General features: G+C 49.6%; 1 protein-coding gene across 5 annotated transcripts in view; it reads left to right on the top strand.

The window, feature by feature from the left end:
- SEMA4A (semaphorin 4A) overlaps positions 1–24,642 on the top strand; it is an 87,870-nt gene that overhangs the window by 14,277 nt on the left and 48,951 nt on the right. Inside the window, exon 1 of one of the 5 annotated variants that reach the window (XM_077325177.1) lies at positions 174–195. The exons of 2 other annotated variants lie outside the window; for them this stretch is intronic. The gene's annotated coding sequence lies outside the window, so the exon portion shown is untranslated. Of the gene's footprint in view, positions 1–173; positions 196–13,687; positions 13,789–18,353; positions 18,721–24,642 lie in introns of those variants that run through there. 2 more of the 5 variants (XM_077325136.1, XM_077325157.1) reach the window with 2 other exon arrangements.

Below are 24,642 nucleotides of genomic sequence, written 5' to 3'. Positions count from 1 at the left end.
GGACCAGAGGGCTGTTGTGACACCGGGGACGTGTTTGACAGAGGGGTTTTCCCCCTTTCGGTTGTGAAGAGCAGGTCGGTTTTGTAACACCCGTCAGCTGGCGACCTCCGGTGAGCTGGACCAGAGCTGGGGAGGGTCTTGCAGTGGTGCCGCCGATCTGATCCTGCCGAGATCTAGGTCATGCCGAGCCACCAGGTAATTTTTATAGATATATAAAGGTGTGAGTACACATCTGGCTCGATAGTAATTTTCTGTTGAAAGCGTGAAAAGAAGTCAGAGAGGCATTTCATCTGGCAACTCCCCCCCCTCCCCCCAACACCAAGGGTTTCCTGGGTGGGAAACCCTGCAGACAATTAAATACAAAGGGGAGGTGTGATTGGGGAGGTTTTCAGCCTCGCCGAATATTTGCAAACGAACCCCCGCTCCGTGCCGGTTCATTTAGAAAGATCTGATGAGTAATTTAAATGCACGTGCGTCTTGTGCTGGGGCGGGGGGGGGGGAGGGAGTTCCCTTGCACATTAGGTTGAGCTGGGAACCTGTATGTGAAACAAGGCGTTGGGAGATTTCCCCTGAAGCCAGCCTCCCTCGTTCGATATTTGGTGTGGATTGTCAGGGGAACGGGCGGTGGGTTTCATGCTCAGGTGGCTGGAGCGGGCGGGGTGGATGGAGGAGGAGGAGGAGAGCAGCAGGCATAATTTAATAAAAGCCGGGCGCTGCTTGAGCTACTCCGCGCTGGGAAATTAAATATAGGATTGTGCCGGGGCCCCTGGAGCATCCCTGACTCCCTTGAAAGGCTCCGGTTCTATAGACCTCACAGCAGGAGCCGGTCGCGTCATGCTGAGCGGGCAGGCGGGTGTTGGAGGGGACAGCGATGTAGAAGACCAAGGATTCTACGTGGACCTGAGGTACGGTCATGCCTCACCCAGCTGCCCCAATGAACCACATGGGGGGGGGGCTGTTGTGAGCTGGGAGCTGCATCAGTGGTTAAAAGTGGAGCCACCCATTTTTCGGTGGTGGCTTTTCTCTCTCTGTTCTGTGCCAGCCGTGGAGGAGCAGATCTGGGGTGGAGTGAGGTGGAGGTGCCAGCACAAGTGGGACCGAATCCAAAACAGGCTTCGCTGGGAGGGAGGGGTACTAGCTGGGCTTGGCTCTTGGATTTTTTCCGAAGGGGATGTCTTGGACGAGAAGTCCTCTGTAGGGCAGTATCAACCGATACGGCATGCAGCTTTGGAGCTGGCCGTCTCCTGGAATCCTCTGGGAGGAGCTCATGCTTTGCAAAATGTCGGATCGCAGCCCTTTTTTCTGCCCCACCCAGTAAGCATCCAGCCCTCTGATCTTAAGGTCCTACAAAGCTCTCTGTGCATTCAGCATAATTAAGGCAGCAGCTAATGGACTGGTCTCCGGGAGCCTTGGGGTGCCTATAGTGGCACTTTCGGAAGAGATGGCCGTGGATACCTGGGGAGACCCCTTCCAGCTATATTGGAGCGGCCATCGCTGCTCACAGTCCACCGGTGAGGGGCTTCTGATGACACGGAGAGTAAAGTCACACAGAAAAAGAACATTCTCTGTTAAGAAGAAGCAGACCACAGCTCGTGGATCAGCCGACGTGGACAGGCAATGCTGGAGTGTGGGGAGGAGGGGAAAGGTGGCGTTAAACCGCCGTCAAATCTGCTACCTTCTGCAATCACTTAGAGCCTTGTGGTTGTGCGGAGGCCGCTCAAGGGAATAGGAGGTTTCTCAGGCCTTTGCCTAGAGGCTGGTCAGTTTCTACTGACTTTGGAATTAGACTTCCTGCTTCCAACTCCACTTGCCCACTCATTAGGATTGTCTTTGGGAGTCCTTTTCTGGGTTCCTCCATCAACGAGGCATGTGATGATGGAGCCTTTTGTGTGGTGGCCACCTGGTTAGGGAATGCCTTCCCAGGCGATGTATCTCTGGTGCTTTCCCCTGTCTCCTCCCTTCTCTGTTGAGTTTTATTTGTTTATTACATTTGTATACTGCGGGTCACATCCTAACCATTGTGGTCCTATGAGAGCCAGTTTGGTGTAGTGGTTAGGAGTGCGGACTTCTAATCTGGCATGCCAGGTTCGATTCTGCGCTCCCCCACATGCAGCCAGCTGGGTGACCTTGGGCTCGCCACAGCACTGATAAAGCTGTTCTCACCGAGCAGTGATATCAGGGCTCTCTCAGCCTCACCCACCCCACAGGGTGTTGTGTGGAGAGGAAGGGGAAAGCGACTGTAAGCCACTTGAGCCTCCTTCAGGTAGAGAAAAGCGGCATATAAGAACCAACTCTTCTTTTTCTTCTTCTATAATAATTGGGAAAAGGGCTTGTGGGTGGAGCATGTCCAAGGCCCTGAGAGTCTCTGTCCTTGCTTTCCGCACAGACGGACACGCTCTGCAAGCAAAGCTGGCCGCACTCTGATTGGGACAGCCCTTGGAAGAACCGCCCTCCCTAGCTGCCCGCGAGCCTCTCTGCCGCCATCGCCCCACACGAGCCTCCCTGCTGTGGCTGATGCACTTGTGGCACGCCTGCTGCTCGACTCAGCTGGCAGCAGTGGCTAGGAGGAGCCACCAGCAGCACCGCCGGTGAAGAGGAAGCGGTGCCGCCAAGAAGGCAGGTGCGCCGCACTCTCAGCACCGCTGCCTCCTCCTCTTGGCAGTGTGTGGCGCAGCCACCTCCTTGGCAGCACCGCCTCCTCGGCGGCACTGGCGGGGAGGAGGTCATGGATGTCACTGAGCTGCCTCACAGGTCGGACATTAGGTGGCGGTGGCGATGGTTGCAGCCGGTCCCGGGTCTGCCAGCCCCAACAGTGACGCACGCTGGCCCCTCCGCCTTGCAAGGGGGATGTGGGCAAGGGGAAGATCAGCTGCTCCTCGCCAGAGCTGCTTCCCCCCCACCTTCGTCCTGCTAGCGCCTGCTGCATTTAGGGCTGCAGTGGGCTTTCTCCCTAGTAGAGCATAAACAAGAACACTGCATCAAACTCAGTGATTATAATGAATGAAAGGTGACGGCAATAATAACTATAAACAGAGAAGGTAATATTCTAACAGAGTTGTTGGAGAACGGGCTGGATGTGGGACCTCCATGGTGTTGCTGTGAGGACCCTGGGCGCCATGTTCTGGACCAGTTGCAGTTTCCGGATCAAAGTTAAGGGTAGGCCTGAATACAGCGAAACTGCTTTTAGTCACTTGTGTTTTTAATAAACGAGAAGCTAACTGTTGCTCCGGCTGTTTGGTGGATAGGCTGTTTTATTGGCATTTCATTCCTGCATTCTAATTGATAATTAGTGTTTCATTGCTGGGAACTGCTTTGGAAATATTATATTGAAAGACGAGGCATCAGTTCTCCGAATAACTAAGCTTCTGTCTATGCAGGCTCAGTGCTCCCTTTCTCCTGTGTGGGAGAAGGGGGATGGGAAACCAACAGGGTTTTTTTCCTTGAAGGAAAACAGTCTGGCCACCCTTGACATGCCACTGATCTAATTAGTACCAGTACTTAAAATATATTGGGCTCCAGGTGCTTTATATGCAATGTCTGTTACCCTTCCAACAGCCCTATCAGGTAGGAAACAATTATTCCCCCAGCCCCAGAAGGCGGATTAGGGCATGGGGAATTCTCACAACTATTTTTAAGGATTTCAGGTCCTAAACAGCCCGACAATAGGGAATTAAGTGGGTGAAACTTTCCCTCACATGTCAAACTGCTGTCAGAGGCACTGGAACAAAGCCAATTTCCCCCAGAGTGAGGTGGAGCCATTGGGGGGTGGGGGCGGGAAATCCCAGGCAGAGGTGAGATTTGAATTGGCGAGGTCCCAGTTCTGGCTTTTAACTGCTGCCATATACCAGCTGTTCTGCTGTACCCTTTTGAATCCGGTCTTGTAGGAATGCCCCCCTCCCAGCCCCCGACAGAAAGAAAACTTTAAAATGCATCCAAACAAAAGCTTGGAACCAATAATCTCAGTCAGCCCAGAGAAAGATCGGCCCTTTCATTTTCCGTTCTCGTGGACGCAGTCCAGGCCAGAACAATGCCGGGCACTTTAAAACCCTGTGCGGCCTCGTTTCTCGGCCAGCGGTACACGGTGGCCCGTGAAGTCCAGCCTGGCCTAACCTACTTTTGCCGGGTTACTACAAGGAGCTTTCTGTGTGCTTCGCCACCCCCACCCCGCTTTATTCTGCCTCCCCTTCTCCAGACAATATGCTCAGCCATTCACATCCTTGACGAGGCCTCCTCGGAGGAGAGCAGGGAGCCAACGTGGGCTTGGGCCCCTGCCAAGACGTGGCGTATTTGGCCTTCGGCCCAACAAGAGCACAGTGTGGGTTTTTAAAAAAAATCCAGTACTACTTTGGCTTGAGAGGACCCAGAACTCCCTTTGGAAAGTTGTGTGTGAAAGCAGTTTTGAAAGGAGCCAGATTGTGATATGTTGTGGGAGGGGATTTCAGCTTTTCCCTAGGGATGCCAACCTCCAGGTGGCACCTGGGGATCGCCTGGAATTACAACTCGGCCCCAGACAACACAGATCATTTCCTCTGGAGAAGATGGCTGCTTTGGAGGGTGGACACTGCAGCCCCTGTCCCCAGGCTCTGTCCCCCAAGTCTCCAGGAATTTCTTGGCCTGGAGGTGGCAACTTTACCCCCCACCCCGCTGGTGGTTGGGGGGGGGCGACTTAATACCTCGAACCCCCCAGGAATATTTCTCTGATCTAAATCCCCCCTGTTAAGAATCTGTTAGCCCCACAAGGGTGGAATTTACATAGATTCCTAGGCTAGTTCCCTTCTGGCAGGGCAGCTTAGGTTAGGAACATGAAATGGGGGTGGAATTAAACATCCAGACAATCCTTCGATCAAGATTGGAGGACATCTCCCCCCTCCCCCCCGACACACAGCCGCTATAATGCTTTCTTGGAGAAATCGACCCATGGCTCGCCTCCCTCATCCCTGTGTTGGCCTTGAGTGAGCATAGAGAGGAGGGCAGATGGAAGTTTACACACACACATACACACACACACACATCATGAAAGTTGAAGGGAGTTTGAAAGTAGAGGTGTAACCCCTGGAGACCCAATTCTGGGGTCAGGGAAGAGGCAAGCCCATTTGGACATTATGAACTCGTGTACTGAGTTGTCAGAGAGAGGGCAGGTAACTGGGATCTCCCATGTCCAGGGGCAGTGTACCTCAGAAGATTGACTGGTGGGGAACCAATGACAGAGGAAGTGGCTGTTTCACTGTACTGCTCATGGGTCATCATAGGGTTGCCCGGATGGCTACTGTGGGAAAGAGGAAGTCTGTCTTAGATCAGCATTTGATTCTGGGAGAGGGTTTTCTTATTTACTTATATAAGAGTTAGGCTTGAGAGACGCGAAGCTGGGTTTTCTAGATACACAGCTCTGCCTGGATCCACTGGGAGTGCTGTTGCATAAGATGCCTTGCGATAAAGTTAAGATTTACAGAGTCTGGCTTGCCCCCCCTCCCCCCCCACTTCTGCTTCTCCTTGTTTACTTTCTTTTCCAGTCCTTTGTATTCCTGTGATTTATCAGCCTGGCATGAACTTATGGATCACCCCACAAAAATTGTTAAGCAACATCAACAGCCTGTAAAGGGCGGGAAGCTGAGAAAACATCGGTGGCCAACAGAGGCCTGTGACAAAATAATAGCAGGTTAGGCCGAAACCCGCAAAATTTACATTGCACCCCAAACTGAGATACAGATGTTGATTTTGGTGCAGGGAGGAGTTGCCACCCGTTAAGCCTGAACAAAGGCAATCTTGCATAACAGAATTAGCTTGTGCTCCAAACTGGTTTTTATTTATCTGGGACATTCTTGACTTCCTGGCACTGGTCCCTGTGGCTGACACCTCCTGAGACAGTTTCTGGGGCCCAGCTATGCAATATGACATTCACAGGTCTGTTTCTCGTGCATCGTTGCTTTGGGACAGGGGTAGTCAACCTGCGGTCCTCCAGATGTGCGTGGACTACAATTCCCATGAGCCCCTGCCAGCGTTTGCTGGCAGAGGCTCATGGGAATTGTAGTCCACGCACATCTGGAGGACCGCAGGTCGACTACCCCTGCTTTGGGAGTTCCTGGCTGGCTCTCAGTCATGGAGGGGCTGATTTGGACTGGGACTCCCCTCATGCTGTTTGCCTGGCTTGAAATAGGCCCCAACAAGCTGCCGTTTGCCACGCTGAGCAAATATGACATGCACCAATGGGTTTCATGTTAAATTTCCCTGGTGGGGTTCCCTGAGGACATTATGGGTTGGGAAACAGTGGGGAAAGATGGGAGAGAGCCCCTGATAGGCAGACAGTGGACTCTGAGAGCAAAGAGGTGGTGCTTTATAGATCGGGGCGGAGCATGGAGGGATGGGGTGGAGCTTAGCAGTGTCTGAGGGGGACAGAGGAAGGGCGGCTATAGTTCAGGGACTAGGTAGGGAGAAGTGGGAAGGGAGTCTTTAGAACGTGAGGAGATGCTACTTGAAAAGCTCTCAAGCCATACCGAAAATAGCCTGGCTGCCTTCATGCAGGCCTCTTTCCCGCAGATTTTACTCGTTCTGGTAGAAGGGAGGGAAAAGACAGGCCCACCCCCTTGCTGTCTCCCTGTAAAGCAAACAAACTTGAAAGCTGGTTCTGTTTTGTTAATTAATAGCTTATTATGATCTTTCAGTCCTGTTGGCTGCCTTGCATGTTCTTTGGAACGGAAAGGCAGGATAGCAAGACATAAATAAATATAAATGAAATAAAGGCTGGGGAGGGGCCAGGGCTCAGTGGCAGAGCATCTGCTTGGCATGCAGAGGGTCCCAGGTTCAATCCCCAGTATCTCCACTTAGAAAAGGAGCAGGCATAAGGTCATGTGAGAGACCTCCACCGGAGACCCTGGAATGCCACGGTCAGTTTTACTAGATAATACTGGCCTTGATGGGGCAGTTATCTGATTCATGTACCCACATGCTAAAAACCCTGCAGACTTCAGGTTCGAAAAGTGCCTGATAAATTCTTGCTCCCAGGGGAAGTTCTGGGGATGTCTTAAATTGCTGCTTGTGCAAATTCATATCGGTCAGGTTTCATCACTGACCCTCAGAGGACTCTAATCTCTGAGTGGGTGGATGGATGCGGCATGCCTCTGGCGCATATCCCATGTCAGGGCCTAAGCCTAATAAGATGGATGGATGGAGCACATCCCAATGCCAAGAAAGAGTCCGTCTGGATCAGGCCAAAGATCTGTTGAGCTCAGCATCATCTTGTCTCGAGCAGTGAATAGCCAGATGCTTCCAAGAAGCCCACTAGGACAGTGGTTCTCAACCTGGGGGTTGGGACCCCTTTGGGGGTCGAACGAACCTTTCACAGGGGTTGTGGCAGGGTGAGCAGCTTGGCCAAGAGGGGCATCCACACAACAGCCTTGCGGGGTAGATCAAGATAGAGTGGTCTGTCTGGAGCAGCGGAAAAGAGCAAGATTGGCATGGTGGGACAAGAGACAGAACTGAACTGAGAAAATCTGGGGGGAAAAACCAATTTATATACAACAATGAACAATGGATCTTCAAGCCATTGGTCAGTTTTGGTTTAATTTCTGTGAAAGAACACTTGTGTAATTTTATGGTTGGGGGTGAACACCACATGAGGAGCTGTATTAAAGGGTCGTGGCATTGAGAACCACTTCACTAGGAGGTCCTGAAGGCAATATCACTGATCTTTTGTGAGCACCCACTATCTGATATTCAGAAGTCTACTACCTCTGGTTTAGCTGCCACCCTTTGTGACTCAATCGCCACCTTTACAGAGGTCCATCTTCTCCAGCATGTGGCTCCTACGATGGCCAGCTGGAGGGAAATTCCCATGGAGGAAATGTTAGAGCCAATTTTTCTTTTTTTGCTGTCAAGTCACAGCCAACTTATGGAGACCCTGTAGAGTTTTCCAAGCAAGAGATGTTCAGAGGTAGGTTGCCATTGCTGGAGTTTAGGGGTGGTCTCCCATCCTAATAGTCACCAGGGCTGACCCTCCTTACCTTCTGAGACATGACAAGATTGGGTGTGACCAGATTTTAACATTGGTAAAGCAGGGCACTATTGACCGGGGGGGGGGGTTCTTGATTAAAATTTGGTCTATAGGGAGCAACAAAAAGTTTCATAGAACGTATAGAACACAGAAATAGTATTGTAATATATTTTTTGCTTTCAACATAAGTACAATTTGCCAGGTGCCCCCAGATGACCCTCCAAAATGTTGGACAATCTGGTCACCTTAGCTAGCCTGGGCCATCCAGGTAAGGGCTGATTTGATCTAAAACCCACTTATTTAGTACTAGAGACATTACAAATCATAACACGAAACCCACAGTCTTAATCCCCTAGTTTAAGAGGTAAAAGGTAAAGGTATCCCCTGTACAAGCACTGAGTCATGTCTGACACTTGGGGTGACGCCCTCCAGCGTTTTCATGGCAGACTCAATACGGGGTGGTTTGCCAGTGCCTTCCCCAGTCATTACTGTTTACCCCCCTGCAAGCTGGGTACTCATTTTACTGACCTCGGAAGGATGGAAGGCTGAGTCAACCTTGAGCCGGCTGTTGGGATTGAACTCCCAGCCTCATGGGCAGAGCTTTCAGACTGCATGTCTGCTGCCTTACCTCTCTATGCCACAAGAGGCTCTATAGTTTAAGAGGAGATAGTAGTAAACAAGAATTCTGATCACAGGTCTCCAGCATCTTGCCTAATTTGGCTCGGTCTCAAGACCAGCCTCTCAGTCTTCCTTGCACCCAGCGGAGGCGGATTAGGGGCGTTTTGTGCTATCCGAGAGTGGGCCCTAGACTCAGTGTGGATGGTGCAATTGTGCTGAGTTGGCAGGAGCATAAGAAGAAAGAGCGGGCAACGATACAGCCAGGCAATGATTTGCATATCTGTCTGATCTCCCCTCCCACGGCTTCTTGTTTGCTTCTGTCAAAACCAGCCGCTTGTTGATGGATCCAGCTGTTGCTTAAACATCTTTGCATCTGACTTGTTCCCCTTCAACCCGGGTGAGAGGTACCCGTCTGCCTCCGCCCAGCCCTCAGGGTGCCACAGAGACTGTTTGTTGGCATTGCGGGCCAGTCTCCAGAAGGGCAGGAAACAGCCTGACAGCCCTGCCAACAGCAGGCTCATCTTGCCAGCCGGACTGGTGCACGAGCCCTCCGTCTTGCTGTGTCTGACAGTTCGGATTAATGCCACTTATTCATTCAGCATTAGAGGATGCAAAGCTATGTTTGGTGGGTACAATTGCTTGAGATCAGCTCAGGGCTGCCAAATCTTGCCTTCCCCTGGCAAGATTTTCTTAGGAGGAGGAGGAGGAGGGGCAGGAGGAGGAGTTGGTTCTTATATGCTGCTTTTCTCTACCCAAAGGAGGCACAAAGCGGCTTACAGTTGCCTTCCCTTTCCTCTCCCTACAACAGACACCCTGTGAGGTGGGTGAGGCTGAGAGAGCGCTGATATCACTGCCTGGTCAGAACAATTTTATCAATGCCGTGGCGAGCCCAAGGTCACCCAGCTGGCTGCATGTGGGGGAGCGCAGAATCGAACCTGACTTGCCAGATTAGAAGTCCGCACTCCTAACCACTACACCAAACTGGCTCTAAGGGTGAAAGTAGAGGTCGGGGAGGGGGGGAGTGAGGAAGAGGCCTTTGTGTTTCCGTGGAGCACAGGGAAGGGAGAGGAGCAAAAAACATGTACAAAGGAGGGTACCTGAATCCTCCATTTGTAGCTGGAAACCTCGCAGCCTAAGAACTTTACCATCAACCTGGGTTCTCCTGGTCTCTTGGCTGGAAGAAAAGTAACTGGCAAATGTGGGTAGAGAGGAGGCATGTCATGGATTTAAGTAGGGAGAGAAGATTCAGCTTCCCCGACAGTCAGGTTATGCCCTTTCCCCGGTTTCGCAAGATGGGCAAGGATTCTTTTATCATCCCTGTTCTCAGCTCAGGGATCACCACTTTGCCTGCTGTGTGGCAAAGTTGTGTTTGGACTGGCAGTATTGGAGGTGAAAGGGAAGCTGTGCCCTGACATTTTGCACACACATCCATTTCCATACTCACACTTGCACACCCACACTTGCTAGAGTCACCGTGGACCTGCCGCAATTCGGAAATGTTGACCAGTAACCTGGGGAGGGTGCAGAACCTTAAAGAACTCCAGTGCACATCATCCGCCCCCGGATAGAAGCGGCATCCCTCCAGTGCAGGGTCACTGTTTCCCAGTCATCACTGCTGGGAACCTAGGAGCACTGGCACCAGCAGCAGAACACCTGCCTGGGACTTTTGAGCTCACTTTCCTCCATCAGCTGTATTTCCCCTTCTGCTGGAGAACCTTAAAAACAGCCAGTCTCTGCTGTTGTGCAACGGCCCGGCAATGTCAAGCGTCTGCCACTCTGCAATATTCTGCAGTGAAACTTCCTTTTTTAAATGAAAGCCAGGAACTTTGAGAAAGCAAGGAGATTATGGGAAGACATCGTTCTAACATTTTTTCTTGTAAAATTGTGCAATTGTTTTCTATTTTAAGCCCTCAAAGAAGCCTTGCAGAGGCCCAGTAGAGGAAATGACAGCCATGACGGGGGAGATGGAAAGTAATGGGGTTGGTGGGGCAGGACCTAAAATGCACACATTCCCATCCAGAATGCTTGGACTGAGTTCCTTCAGGCATAGTTATAATCAGGCCAGGATCTTTTCTACAGTGAAGTAAAACCCTGTTTTCGCAGTCTTAAAGATTAAAAAACTTTTTGAAAATTCCGCACAAAATTCTGGCTCCGGTGGTGTAGTGGTTAGGAGCGCGGACTTCTAATATGGTGAACCAGGTTTGATTCCCCACTCCCCCACATGCAGCCAGCTGGGTGACCTTGGGCTTGCCATAGCACCGAGAAAGCTGTTCTGGCCGAGCAGTGACATCAGGGCTCTCTCAGCCTCACCCAACTCACAGGGTGTCTGTTGTGGGGAGAGGAAATTGAAGGCAAGAAAAGTGGCATATAAGAACCAACACTTCTCCTCCTCTGAATGCTGTGTCCCCTTTCCATTTTTAATGAATCTGCAATCCTCCCCTTTCCCCCCATGGAAGGCAATTCACAGTTACCCAGTGAGAAACTTTGGAATTCAAATCTGTCCTCCTCCATTCCCGCCTCTAGTAGCGCTGTCCTTGATACTTATTGACCCTGCCTACTGCTTGCCTTTCCTCCCTCTTGATCTTCCTCCCTGCCATTGTCTCTATAGCCCGTCATTCCTTTTTAACTTTTGAAAATGATCGCGTTACAACTCTGTTGAGAAGCAACACAGGAGCACCTGCTTGCAGGGCACACTCCAGAATGGGACCCTCCATACTTCTGTGTTCTGCCTGCTCACTCTCCTCTGTTGATTTGAACAGGAAAACTGGGTCTTCAAGAGGGAACTGGTGTCGGTGGTTCTTCTGGGCAGTGAGAATCAGGACTGCTGTGTCCCCCCTCCTGCAACTTTCTCCCCCTCCAGTTCTCATAGCATAACCCCATCTGAATGCATTTCCAAGGTTTAAGGCACCACCAGGTGTTTGGTTCTTTCCCCATGCTCCCTCCCACTAGAACTCCCCATTGTTTTTAAGGGGCAGAAACATTCACAACATTTTTCGGTGTACATAGATGGAGGGAGGCAGTTGTTGAAATCACACACAGATTAGCAAGGCAGCTTGCAAAACCACACACACCACAGAGCCTGCATTTATTAATATGCTTCCGTTTGTGTTGTGCTGTGGAGGGTTATTAATCACGTTAGACCGTAATAAATACCAGCTATTTTAGAAAAGAGCCTCTTGTGGCGCAGAGTGGTAAGGCAGCCGTTTGACAGCTTTGCCCATGAGGCTGGGAGTTCGATCCCAGCAGCCGGCTCAAGGTTGACTCAGCCTTCCATCCTTCCGAGGGCGGTAAAATGAGTACCCAGCTTGCTGGGGGGTAAACGGTAATGACTGGGGAAGGCACTGGCAAACCACCCCGTATTGAGTCTGCCATGAAAACGCTGGAGGGCGTCACCCCAAGGGTCAGACATGACTCGATGCTTGCACAGGGGATACCTTTACCTTTACCTATTTTAGAAAAGGAATTTAGAGGAGGGTGGAGGACGCCACAAGGCTCTGGGTACGTGGACAAAAGTAAACAAATCCACAAGATCATAAAAAGGCGGTTTACACTGCAGGAATTGCGAACGTACAACATGGTGTGGCTGACATTTTGAGTTATGTCATTGCGCGACTGCATTACCATGCGTGCACATTATTAAAATATAAAAAACATTTTTTAAGGGGACAGGAGGCGGTACTGCCCACTATTTCGAAGGAAAAGCAAAGCACATGCGGCATATTCAGTCCTGGATTGAAATGGAAGAAAACTACTGATGGAGAACACCAGATGCAATTTTGGATTGTCATGTTAGAATTCCATGTGGAGAGAATTCAGAGAAATCTGTACTGTGGAAATGGTCCAGGTTTCAGAAAGGATAGGGAATGCCTGGAAAGTGGATGAATAGAGATTGACACAAGGTAAATGCACCAGGAGGGGGGGAAAGGCACCCTGCTTCTGTCTGAAAGGCCAGGTGGAGGGAAATCTCCGTGTAGACGCATCAGAGATTTCTACCCCAGAAATTAGGGCAGCATTTTGACAGGCCTAGACCATGCATCAGGGAAGGATGATTTTGGATTTCTCAATTGTGGTGTTAGCCTGAAAAAAAATCCCCTCTTTCATTTTGCTTCTCTCTTATGCAAATCGAACCCAAGACTACTTTCTGTTGTCTAGCACAGAGCGTTTCCCGTAAAGTGTACACATTTTTCACTGTTGTTTCCACATGAGCAAAAATACATTTCACAGCATTCACCTGGATATTGCAGGCCTTTTATATAAATACGACAATATGAATTTTGTATAAAACCCACACGTGACACAGGCAGAGCTATAAAACCATGAACAAAAATGCAAAAAACCCAGAAATGGACAAAATAGGAACCATAAAATAAAGCAGGGAACATTTGCATTCCTAAAAGCTGACACTGCTCTCGGTCCAAGGGGGCCCGTTCGACTGTGTGGATTTGGGCAGTCTCTTCTTTTGCAACCTGGAACTGTCACCATTAAGCTTGCTTTTCCTAATCCTCTGAGAAGGGCTGCACAGCTTTTAAAATTTGCATTTTCTTGAGATATTTTGGTCCGTCTTTCTCTTATGAAGTATCTTCCTGCAGAAGTTTCGGAAGCAGTGTCAGTTGCAGTGGCCTAATTTTGATGATGGAAGGTTGATTGGATTTCCTGAAACCACTGGAGAAAGAAAAATGAGGCAAGGGTCTGAAAACACCCAGCACTTCCTTTTGTGGCCCCCAAGGTTTATTGAAACAGTGTAAGATCGCGCCCTGCATGGGCAATAGGTAGAAGCCCTATTGCTTGTATGCTTTCGTACCTCCAGAAAAATGCATAGGGAAGGAGCATTCTGCCTCTTGGAGGGAGGCAGTCAGAGGTGGGATGTTGGCAGAGACATCCCCCTCCCCACCCCAAATTCAGCACTTTATGTTGATATAGGACAAATCCTGGTTTAAAAAAAAATCCCAAACCCACTTGGTATCCTGGGACTGGATATTCGATTGCATTTTGAAAGTGCTGATTGTTCTTTCGCTCCTTCTCCTCTGCGGTCCTTGCCATTGGCTGAACTGTGTTGGTGATGTCACAGACAAGCTAAGCAACAGACCCCCAACAGGGCTTAGGGACAGAGAAACCAGGGCTGGGATTGCTGCGGAGTTGGGCAGAGCAGGCGGTGGACTAAGGAACAGGAGCCTGTGGAAAGGGTAGGAAGGGAAAGGAAGGGGGAAAGGGGAGGAGGGTCTGCGTCTCAGCCGTAGGGCCCCTACACGGCATGCAGAAGGTCCCAGGTTCAATCCCTGGCATCTCCAGTTAAAAGGACCAGGTAGTAGGTGATGAGAAAGATCTCTGCTTGCGATTCCAGAAATCTGCCGCCTTTCTGAGTAGGCAATGCCAACTTTGATGTGTCGTGGATCTGAGTTGGCTTTGTGGAAGGAGAGGCAGGAAAAACAGGAGGTCCTGGGTAGGGAAAAGGTGGCGGGCAGAGGCTAGAAAGAGCCCAGGAGAGAAAGACCCGTAAAAGAGTTTTTGTGCCTTCACCCTCGAAATCGCACTTGGAACAATCGTTCACAGCCCTGATAAACAAGTTCCATAAAACGCAGCAGAGATGTGGGTTCTCACCGCTGTCACCGGGTGGAGAAGTTTCGGTCTGTCTTCTCCCAAAATGGTTTCCTAGAAGGAGAAGTGGAAGATGGAAGAGGCCACAATGGCTGTTGGGGTTGTGTTGTGTTGTGTTGGGGCAAATGAGACCAAATGCCTAAAATTTGACTCGTGAACACTTTGCACATGAAAGCTGATAAGTAGAATAAAAGTTGGTTCTGCTGCGTCAGACCAAAATGGTTACCCATCTGAAATCCTTGCGTAGTCTTAGAGTAGCCATTCCTATGGATAGATCCAGCGATCTGCAGATACAAAGACTGCACAACTGTTCTGACCGGGCAGTGATATCAGGGCTCTCTCAGCCTCACCCACCCCACAGGGTGTCTGTTGTGGGGAGAGGAATGGGAAGGCAACTGTAAGCCGCTTTGAGCCTCCTTCAGGTAGGGAAAAGCAGCATATAAGAACCAACTCTTCTTCTTCTTCATCTTTCCACCATTCCCCTCTTGACTCTGAGAAAGCATTCTCCCTGATGACCCACACGGACTAACAGCTGCTGTGGGTCGAGAGGTGGTAGTGCGAAGGTAAAATAATCCTTCCCTCCCTCTGAAAGGACGGAATAGGCCAAAGGGGTGATTTTGCCCCTTTCTGCCCCCTCTGTAACTCAATAACTGCAGGAGACCTTTGGCTCTGGAAATAAACGTTTCCGGGGTCAGAAAGGACAGCAGGAACAGGAGGATGTGAGAAAGATTGACAGCTGTCAGTACCTTCTCTTGACAGATGGCTGGATCCACCCCTAGTCTATAAACTGGAAAGAATATTTTCCTTCCTCATAATACCCTTGTTATGATAGTAAAGAATAATAATATGCATGAAGTGCTTTGAATATTGGAACTGTATATTAGAGAAGAAGAGGCTAGTATATTAGAGGCTAGTAAATCTATGTAAATTATAATTTTTATTATTCATTAGGGAAGGGTTTCCCTCCAGAGTAACTAGCGGGCCACTGTGTGAAAGTGAGTGTTGGACCAGAGGACCTACTTGTCTGAGCATCTTGGCTCTTCTTTTGTTCTTAGGGTTAATTAGACCAGTGGTCCCCAACCTGCGGTCCGCGGCCCGGTGCCAGGCCGCGAAGGCCATGGCGCCGGGCCGCGAAGGCCATGGCGCCGGGCCGCGGTTCCCTCTCCCCGCCCCCCCCCCCCGCAGTAAAAAACTTCCCCGGGCCGCAAGCTTGCGGCCCGGGAAGCTTCTTACTGCGGGAGGGGGGGAGAGGGAATTAGGGCCGCATCGTGCATGCGCGGCCGAAATCGTGCATTTGCGAAAGTGCCACACATGCGTGATTTCGGCTGTGCATCGTGCTGCGCAGGCGGGGCAGTTGCCCCGCCGGTCCCCAGCCGGAAAAAGGTTGGGGACCACTGAATTAGACAATTAGAGCAGTTCCTCAGCGGAACAGGCTTCCTTGGGAGATGGTGGCTTCTCCTTCTTTGGAAGTTTTTAGGCAGAGGCTCGATGGCCTGTTAGAAATACTGATTTTATGAACTTAGGCAGATTGTGGAGGGCAGGTAGTTGTGAGTTCCTGCATTGTGCAGGGGGTTCAACAAGATGACCCTGGAGGATCATAGAGTCATAGTTGGAAGGGGGCCTCCAGGGTCATCTAATCCAACCCCCTGCACAATGCAATGTTCAATTCCATTCTGTGGCATGATATGGCAGAACAAAGTTTGACTCCAGGGGCACCTTTAAGAGCAGTGAAGATTAATTCTGGGTGCCTGCACATGACAGCTTATACCAAAATGTCAGTCTTAAAGGTGCCACTGGACTCAGACCTTGTTCCATAGAAGAAAGTGAAATAATTCGGACACTGGAGTGCATTGTAAAAGCAGGCGTAACGTCTTCCCCAGGCAGTGAGTACGGCAAGGAGGAGAAAGGCGAAACATCTCCCCTCACCCTGCACTGGAGGCCTGTGTTTATTCCTACTAGTATCAGGCCTGCTTCAGAAATGTTCTTTTACTCTCCAAAAGCTGTGATCCTACCTCGGATGGAGGGGGAAGGAGGCTCCATCAACGTTATTATTCAAATGAGCGTTTAGTTTGCTTCTGAAGTTAAATAGTTTTTACACTTGAAGCAGGAGAGAAGTCCCCAGAGCTAGTGTGGTGTACAGGTTAAAGAGCGGCAGATTGCAATTTGGAGAGCCGGGTTTGATTCCTCCTCCTCAACATGCAGCCAGCGGGTGACTTTGGACCAATCACAGTTCTCTCAGAGCTCTCTCAGCCCCACCTACCTCACAGGGTGTCTGTTGTGGGGAGATAAAGGGAAGCTGATTAGAAGCCACTTGGAGACTCCTTTAAGTAGTGAAAAGCGGGACATAAAAACTAACGAACTCCTCCTCCTCCATCATCTTCTTCTTGGAGTCTTGTGAAATGACTTCTTTGTACTTCCCAAGAGTCTTGTGACATCTGAGAGGCTTATCAATGTATGGAGACATGACTTTTTAGTAGGGCTGCCAACTTGGGGTTGAGAAATACCAGTGGTGCTGAAAGGGGGCGGGGGGCTCAGCTGCAATCTCAGGAGGGACCTCGGTTGAGTGGGCTTTTTGTATTTGGTAGTGCATAACTGTTACCAGTGTGTTAGCCAAAGAGTCTCTAATTCCATTGAGTTTGTGGTCCCTTTTGGAATTTTGAAATTTGCGCTGCCTCAACATGGCTGCCATAGAGGACACATGACAAACCATTGAGAGGTTGTCCATCCGGCATCCCGCACACCATGGAGATGTCGCTTTCTGCAAACCTGGCTTTTTCTGAAGCACCTTCTATTCCAGTGGGATTGTCCACCCGGCTGAAGAAACATTTGAGCCCCACAAGCCCCACTGGATAGCCTCACCTTGGGGGTAACTGGGCTAGCTTTTGAGAATCCTCATTGGGCCTTGCTACAACATGCAGCATGTTGTATAAGCATAAGGCTTTTGTTCTGGATTTTCACTTCTGCTTAATGCCCCCTCCCTCTTCCTGGATCTGACCTTGGTCATCTTGTCAAAATTTATCTGTGAGATAAATTGAGTTTTTAAGGTAACTAATCAGGTGGAGGGGGGGAAGTAAGCTATTATGTCATCTCCCCCACTTCTGGGACCCAATAATTCAGCACAGCAAAATCAGATTTTCTTGGCTTTGAGACGGGTCCTGCATTTTTTAAGAAAAATAACCAGATTCTTGTAATAGAAATTAAAATTTCTATTATTCTAGTTCTTGTACATAGAATTGCCTCTTCCTTTCCTTTTACAACTCCCCAAAGTATGTGAGTGAAATTTGGTCTATTTTATTGGTGTGTTTAGGAAACGGCTTTACCTGTTGAATTTCTGAATGACTCTGGCTGTGGCAAAAGGAGCTGGGCCAGGTGACAAAGCGGACGGGCTGCCTGCCAGGATGAGTTTGGGTTTATTATTCCTGCTGGTGGGGCCTGACCATCCCCACTTGGATTTTGCCTCTATATGTGTGTATGTGATGACACAACAAGGCCTGTAAGTTAATGGCCGCCCAAATGTCCTATTGTTAACAAAAATCTTATTGTTGCAAAAATCTTGCCAACTGAAGGATGTGGCTTCCGGTCAGACCCTCTTATGTCAGGTCTTCCTCCTGCCATCAACTTTTCTTAGCATTATTGTCTTTTCCACTGAGTCTTCCCACGATGTGACCAGAGTGCCAAAGATTCTATTTCAGTTTTGTGAGAATCGACCGTGTGCGTCATTTTACTGTGCCCCGTCCCGCCTCCCCTGTAAAACATACACACCAGTCAATCAGCAAGTCAACCAAACAAATATAACTAGGAATGAAACCTCGAATCCGGCCTCGTGCCTGGCCTCCAGGAAACTTTTACACCCTTCAGAAAAGTGCTCAGGTTGTGGACTTTGGAAGGGCAAGGCTGACAAAGTACAGAAGTACAGGTTTGCCTCTGCCTCCCCCCCAAATTTTAACCTTCTGCAGCCTGCGGGAGCCGTGAAGCATGCAGCGCCAAATGCAGCGCCAAACGGGGGATGAGACTCTGTGCTTGTAAAACAAAAGCCACCGCCTCCAGCAGACAGGCCCTGCCCTGCTGGGAGAAGAGGCTTCGGATGTGTTTGGACTCGCTGCTCTGTCGTATTGCCAGGGAGTAAGAACAGGGTTGACTTTCTGGTTTCCTGATGCACGGCGAGTGACAACCCGCACTGACTGTTCTCTTCCCCCCGCCCTCCAAGGAGAACCCTCTGCTTGCATCCAAGTTGTAACTAGAGCAGGAGTTTTTTTGGCGCTGAAGCTGTCCGCAGAGAAAGAAACAGGAGCTTTGGAGCAGAAGAGTTGCCTGACAGCTGAGAGGTTTTCTGTGTGTCGAAACCCCCCAGGCAGCTGGGAATTGGGCTGGCATAGATGTAAGGGAGACTTCAACCAGCCGCTCAACGCCTCCCTTGCCCCCATGTTCCAGGAGCGAAGAAGTTCATAGTTCTGGACTCATCGGCAGCAAAAATCACAATGTCTGTGAATTCAGGCTGGCCTCTGCATCCCTCTGGAAAGGTAATGCAATCTCTGGGGCATGTCGAGTGGGATGTCTGGGCTGCTAACTGCTGGGGCTGAATTTCTGCGTGTGGAGGAGAGGCACTTTTGGAGAGCAAAGGGGGCAGATTTTGGCCCTTCCAATCCTTAGTTGTTTGGAAGTTGGCTCTGGGCTGTGGTTTCCCTCCTCCGGAGAAGCGGCATCCTGCAAATGTGTTCTCACTAACTGTGGCACTTCCCTCCGGTGAAAGTAGACTTCCCCAAGAAAGAACGTTTGCACCGGGGGAACGGCGCTGTCGTTAGTGAGAAGGAGGTGCATTAGTGGGAAGGGTGCGCAAGCTGAATTCTGGTTTAGCGGATGAAATGTCTTCCTGTATTGTCCTATGCTTTGTTTGTGTCCAGCTCCTCCAGTTCGCTTGTAGGCCCACCACATTATTGATACACACACACATGCGCATTACAAAAACACTGCCAAAAAGCCAGTCTTGGCAGGACTGTACATATGGTGGTGACGATCTTCTATTCTGTTTTTGTTTTGCTTTCTGAGGCAGATGTGCAATCTTGATGGTGGGAAAACACTGTGCAAAGAGAACCTTGATATGAGGGGATTTATTATTAGTGTTGCTTTTCTGCATTTTTTTATCAGCATGCACGTGTGGCAAAAGGGAAGGCGGTGCAAAGGAACCAAAGCCCCCTTCCAGTATATTGCATATGCACAGCTCTCTAGTGTGAATGGGGGGGGGGGGAATAACACACTGTGTTTAATGCATCAGTTTCACTTTGGAAATAAGACGGACCAATTCAGAGCTGTGAAATCTAGTAGAAAATTTGGATTCAGAGAATTTCTGGCACGTAATTGGTGCAAGTTAGGGAAAGGGTAAAAGGGGTGCACAGGAGTACCATCGCAGGGCCCAATCCAGTCATTTGAGGGCTCTAAGAGGTTAGGCCTCTTGTGGCGCAGAGTGGTAAGGTAGCCGGCATGCTGTCTGAAGCTCTGACCATGAGGCTGGGAGTTCGATCCCAGCAGCCGGCTCAAGGTTGACTCAGCCTTCCATCCTTCCGAGGCCGGTAAAATGAGTACCCAGCTTGCTGGGGGGGTAAACGGTAATAACTGGGGAAGGCACTGGCAAACCACCCCGTGTTGAGTCTGCCATGAAAACGCTGGAGGGCATCACCCTAAGGGTCAGACATGACTTTGTGCTTGCACAGGGGATACCTTTACCTTTAAGAGGTTAGGTGTTCCTATGAAATGCCCATAGCTAGTAACATGTGGGTCATGCAAACAAAATTTGTCCTGTGTCAAATGGCCTTGTGTGCTCTTGTGCTGGCTCAGGCTGCAGTCTGTTAGAGGCAGGTTTCAGCAGGAGTAGCTGGCCGATTCAAGCAGCGCTGGTTGGGAGGGAAGCAGAGGGAGCCAGGTCATAAGCTGGGGGTCCAAAGAAGTCAGACAAGGGCAGTCCAAGAGTCAAAGTCCAATAGGTGCGGTCCAAGGTGAGAAGTTCCAGGAATCAAGCAAAGTAGGTGGCAGTAATCAATGTGCATGGTTGCATCCATGTCTGTCTTGCACCACACATCGTTGACTGAGGAACAACTTCCCATTAAAAAAAGAGAGCTAATTGCAGTCATTTACAACTTACAACCAGTCTTGACTACTGTAATATTGCCCACATGGACCTTCCTTTGAAGACTACTTGGAAAGCATATTTGATTCAGAATGAAATTCCTAATTGGGGCAAGTTGCATAGAGCCTTCGATGTCCATTCTGTCATCTTCATTTGCTGACATTTTGTTTCCAGATTCTATTTGATTCAGGCTGGTTTTATTTTATTTTATTACATTTATATTCCACCCTCATCTTTAAAGCCTTAAACTAACAATCAGGGTCCAGGATACATGCAGACCTGCTGCATTCCAAGTTGTAACTTTGAGTCCATTCTTGCAATGGTTCTGTCAGAAATCTCATTGGCGACCATGTGGGATAAACAAGACTTCTTTCCTCAAGGAAGCCCCTCTTGTACCTTCCCTTGGGGGGCATTTCAGCATCTGGCCATTCAGGCTCCTTGTTTAATGGTATTTGCTGGATTTGACTTCTGTACTTGGTCTGCCGTTTTGCTTTCTTTTTGCTGTTGGGAAAGTGTATGGCCCTTGTCCCCAGTATAAGCTTGTTTGGGTCTCCATTGTAGAAACAGTGGGGTATAAATGAAGTAAATAAGTATGTTCCGACAAGATTGACATTGTTCACTGTGGGCTCATGCGGTGTGTAAGTGTGTAGAAAGGTCTGTTGGAGGAGAGCTGGCACATTCATGGGCTCTTTCTGGCAGAGAGTGCGCTTACTGTGGTCAATGTGTGTAGTGGGGAGCATGAATGAAAACATGCACTGGATAACTACTAGGCAGCGGCAGGCCATCCTGGCTCCTTGGCGTGTCCTTGAATGTTTGGGATGTGACTCTCCCATTCGTGTTTATTACAGCAAACCCCAGCGTACCTGGTGTGAAGTGGGATCTCAAACCAGCATTCGCATTTTGCAGTTTCTTTATATCCCACTTTTCCTTTCTGTTGGAATTGAAAGTATCTTAGAGCAGGAGTAGTCAACCTGTGGTCCTCCAGATGTTCATGGACTACAATTACCATGAGCCCCTGCCAGCGTTTGCTGGCAGGGGCTCATGGGAATTGTAGTCCATGGACATCTGGAGGACCACAGGTTGACCACCCCGTGTCTTAGAGCATCGTTCTCCCCTTCTCTACTTTCCTATAACGACAACCCTGTAAGGCATGCCGGGTTGAGAGTTTGTGATAGTCCCATGGTCACCCAGTGAGCAGCTGTGACCGTAATAAAGATCTGACCGACTGACTGAGCAGCCTTGGTTGAAGTAGAGATTCGAACTCAGGTCTCCCAGGATCTCCTAGGATCCTACTCCACCACACTCTCCACTACATCTGCTGTGAAGCCCACACAAAAATAGTGTGCGCATAAGGGAAATAAATTCTTGCCCTTCTAAGCCGATTGTTTCCTGGTACTTATTAGAACAGCTTTGGGAGTTGTGTAAAGTAATACGGAAACACTGCCTGACATTTTGAGGGGTGCAGGGGTTTCAGGCCCGTGGGAGCCTGAAATCCCCCCCACACCCCCAGTCCCGTCCATTTGAGGAGAGAGAAGCTGAAAACCATTGGAAAGGCTTACTTTCCTCTCTCTCTATCTTTGTCATTAACTTGACAAGACCGCAGATGCTTGTTGGTGACATTAACCAAACCACAGTCTTGTTTCCCCGTTATCAACCTGCTGGTTGCTGGGCCAGGGCTGCATGTCATTTTTTCCTGTGGTTCTCTTGTGCTTGTGAAATGACTGTACAGTCGGCTGTCTTATTTCTTGGAGGTTAATTCTGTAGCGACCTCTGGAACTCGTGTCCTGTCAAACCTGGTTCAGGTCAGTTGTTTTAAATCTCTTTCCTTCCCCCCTTCCCTTATTCCTGCTACATGTAAGGAATACCACAACCACTTCCCTCAGTGTGAACGATCCCAAAGCTGTGAACTGATCCAGTTAGGGCTGATCCTGCGTTGAGCAGGGGGTTGGACTAGATGGCCTGTATGGCCCCTTCCAACTCTATGATTCTATGATTCTAAGCCCTAGAAGGAATGGCTGAGGGACTTGGGAATGTTCAGTCTGGAGAAAAGGAGGCTGAGAGGGGACATGATAACCCTCTTTAAGTATTTGAAAGGTTGTCACTTGGAGGAGGGCAGGATGCTGTTTCCGTTGGCTGCAGAGGAGAGGACACGCAGTAATGGGTTTAAACTTCAAGTACAACGATATAGGCTAGATATCAGGAAAAAAAATTTCACAGTCAGAGTAGTTCAGCAGTGGAATAGGCTACCTAAGGAGGTGGTGAGCTCCCCCTCACTGGCAGTCTTCAAGCAAAGGCTGGATACACACTTTTCTTGGATGCTTTAGGATGCTTTGGGCTGATTCTGCGTTGAGCCTGTATGGCCCCTTCCAACTCTATGATTCTATGATTCTATGAACTGTTCCGGATTAGCGTAGACTGCAACCGTGAGATCATGCATATGGGAATCTCTTCCCTCCTTTCCCCTCTTTTTACACGGGCTTCTTCATCCCTGCTGTTTAAAAGGGCCGGGTGCAAAAAAATTCGCTTTCTCTGTCCCTCTCCACCCCCCAACTACACCACATGCCACTTCTAGGCACAGCCACATTTTCTGGCCATCTGTTCAGCAATTTTGTTATTATTGGACAGACGGTCAGAAAGTGTGCAGATTTCGCTCCGATGCGGTCCCATCCCCAGATCGTTCTTCGGGGCTGGAGATTCCAGGTTTGACAAGCCGATTGCAGAACACCGATCCCTGCTGTCTTCTCAAAGCGGAGGCCCCTCTTTCAAGAGCCTTGATCTGTTGTTCCCCTTTGAATAAGGGGTGTCTGTCATTAATTCTTTGCTGTCCTCTACACCAGGGGCAGTCAACCTGTGGTCCTCCAGATGTCCATGGACTACAATTCCCATGAGCCCCTGCCAGCATTTGCTGGCAGGGGCTCATGGTAATTGTAGTCCATGGACATCTGGAGGGCCACAGGTTGAGTACCCCTGCTCTACGCGGCTTTTTCTTTTGAGCTTTCTTTTCCAGAAATCCTTTCTGTTTCTGGCTTCTTTCGACTGCTGGTCTCTGTGTGTGTTTTGTTTTATAGCTGCTGCTAATGAACTTTGAACAAGCTTGAGAACCACAAGACAGGCTTGGCCTGAACTTGGCAGAGGGAGCAGGGGAAGTGAGTGGCCTTCCGAACTTCTCCTCCCGCAGGCCCTCCACTTGATTTTAGTACCAAACCCATACAAGGCACTGTAAGGAACATTACAAAGTGCTGTTAGTCAAAGGGCAAAGAATCAGATGTAGGCTGAGGGAGTCTGAACTGGCAACGACAGACCAGGAAAGAGGTATTGGGGTTGTGTCATCATGCCGCTCAATAAAAATTCAGGTTTAGTGCGGCAGAGCAGTGTTGAAAAAGGAAAACGCCTTGGTGTATGGGCGGCGGCTTCTAATTTGTTCGCTTATTTACGGTGATTGACTATCAGGCCTCTAATCTGGAGAGCCGGGTTTGAGTCCCCACTCCTCCATGACTATCCCAGAAAGACAAAAACACTAAGAAGCCTATTTGGATGAACAGAGAACTTCAAGAGGAACTAAGAAAGAAAAGGGAAATGGAGGGAAATGGAGGGAAGGACAGAGCTCTAAAGAAGAGTACCTACAGGTTACTAGGCACTGTAGATCAATCATAAGAGAGGCCAAAGCTGAGAGTGAGCTAAGATTGGCCAGGGAAGCCCATTGTAACAAGAAAAGATTTTTCAGTTATGTGAGGAGCAGGAGGAGGAGTTGGTTCTTATAAGCCACTTTTCTCTACCCGAAGGGGGCTCAAAGCGGCTTACAGTCGTCTTCCCTTTCCTTTCCCCACAGCTTGGTCAAAACAGTTTTATCACTGCCATGGCGAGCCCAAGCTCACCCTTGCTTGCATGTGACATTTCTTCTGGCTCTAGGATTCATGAAAACTCTATGGTTTGGGGACTAGTTTAGAGCATCACCCCACTGTCCCTATTTTTTTTCATGCCAGCAGTGACATCATGTGCCTGCCCCTACCCCCAGCTTCTCCCCATGGCTTGCTAATCATGTAGTTAGAGACCCTCTGAAGCCCCCGCTGCTGACCTCCAGTCTGGATTTAAGCCTGGCTGCCCGTACTTTCACCAAGGCTCTGGCCCAGCATGCGTCTTCTATTTGTGTTGCCAATGCAATGCATGGCAAACACGCAGCTCCAGTTTGGGTTTTGAATCCTGGGGCGCTCCAGGGCGCGTCTGTGTTTGCAAGGAATCGCGACAGCAGAGGACCTCAGCGGGAGAGAGTCTCTCGCAGAGAAAGAGCAGAATTGCCACAGACGGAGCGCAGGGGGGAGAG

The sequence above is a fragment of the Paroedura picta genome, chromosome 1 (assembly GCF_049243985.1).
Source record: "Paroedura picta isolate Pp20150507F chromosome 1, Ppicta_v3.0, whole genome shotgun sequence".
NCBI classification, from domain to species: Eukaryota; Metazoa; Chordata; class Lepidosauria; order Squamata; family Gekkonidae; genus Paroedura; species Paroedura picta.
This window is presented reverse-complemented; position numbering and strand designations above follow the sequence as displayed.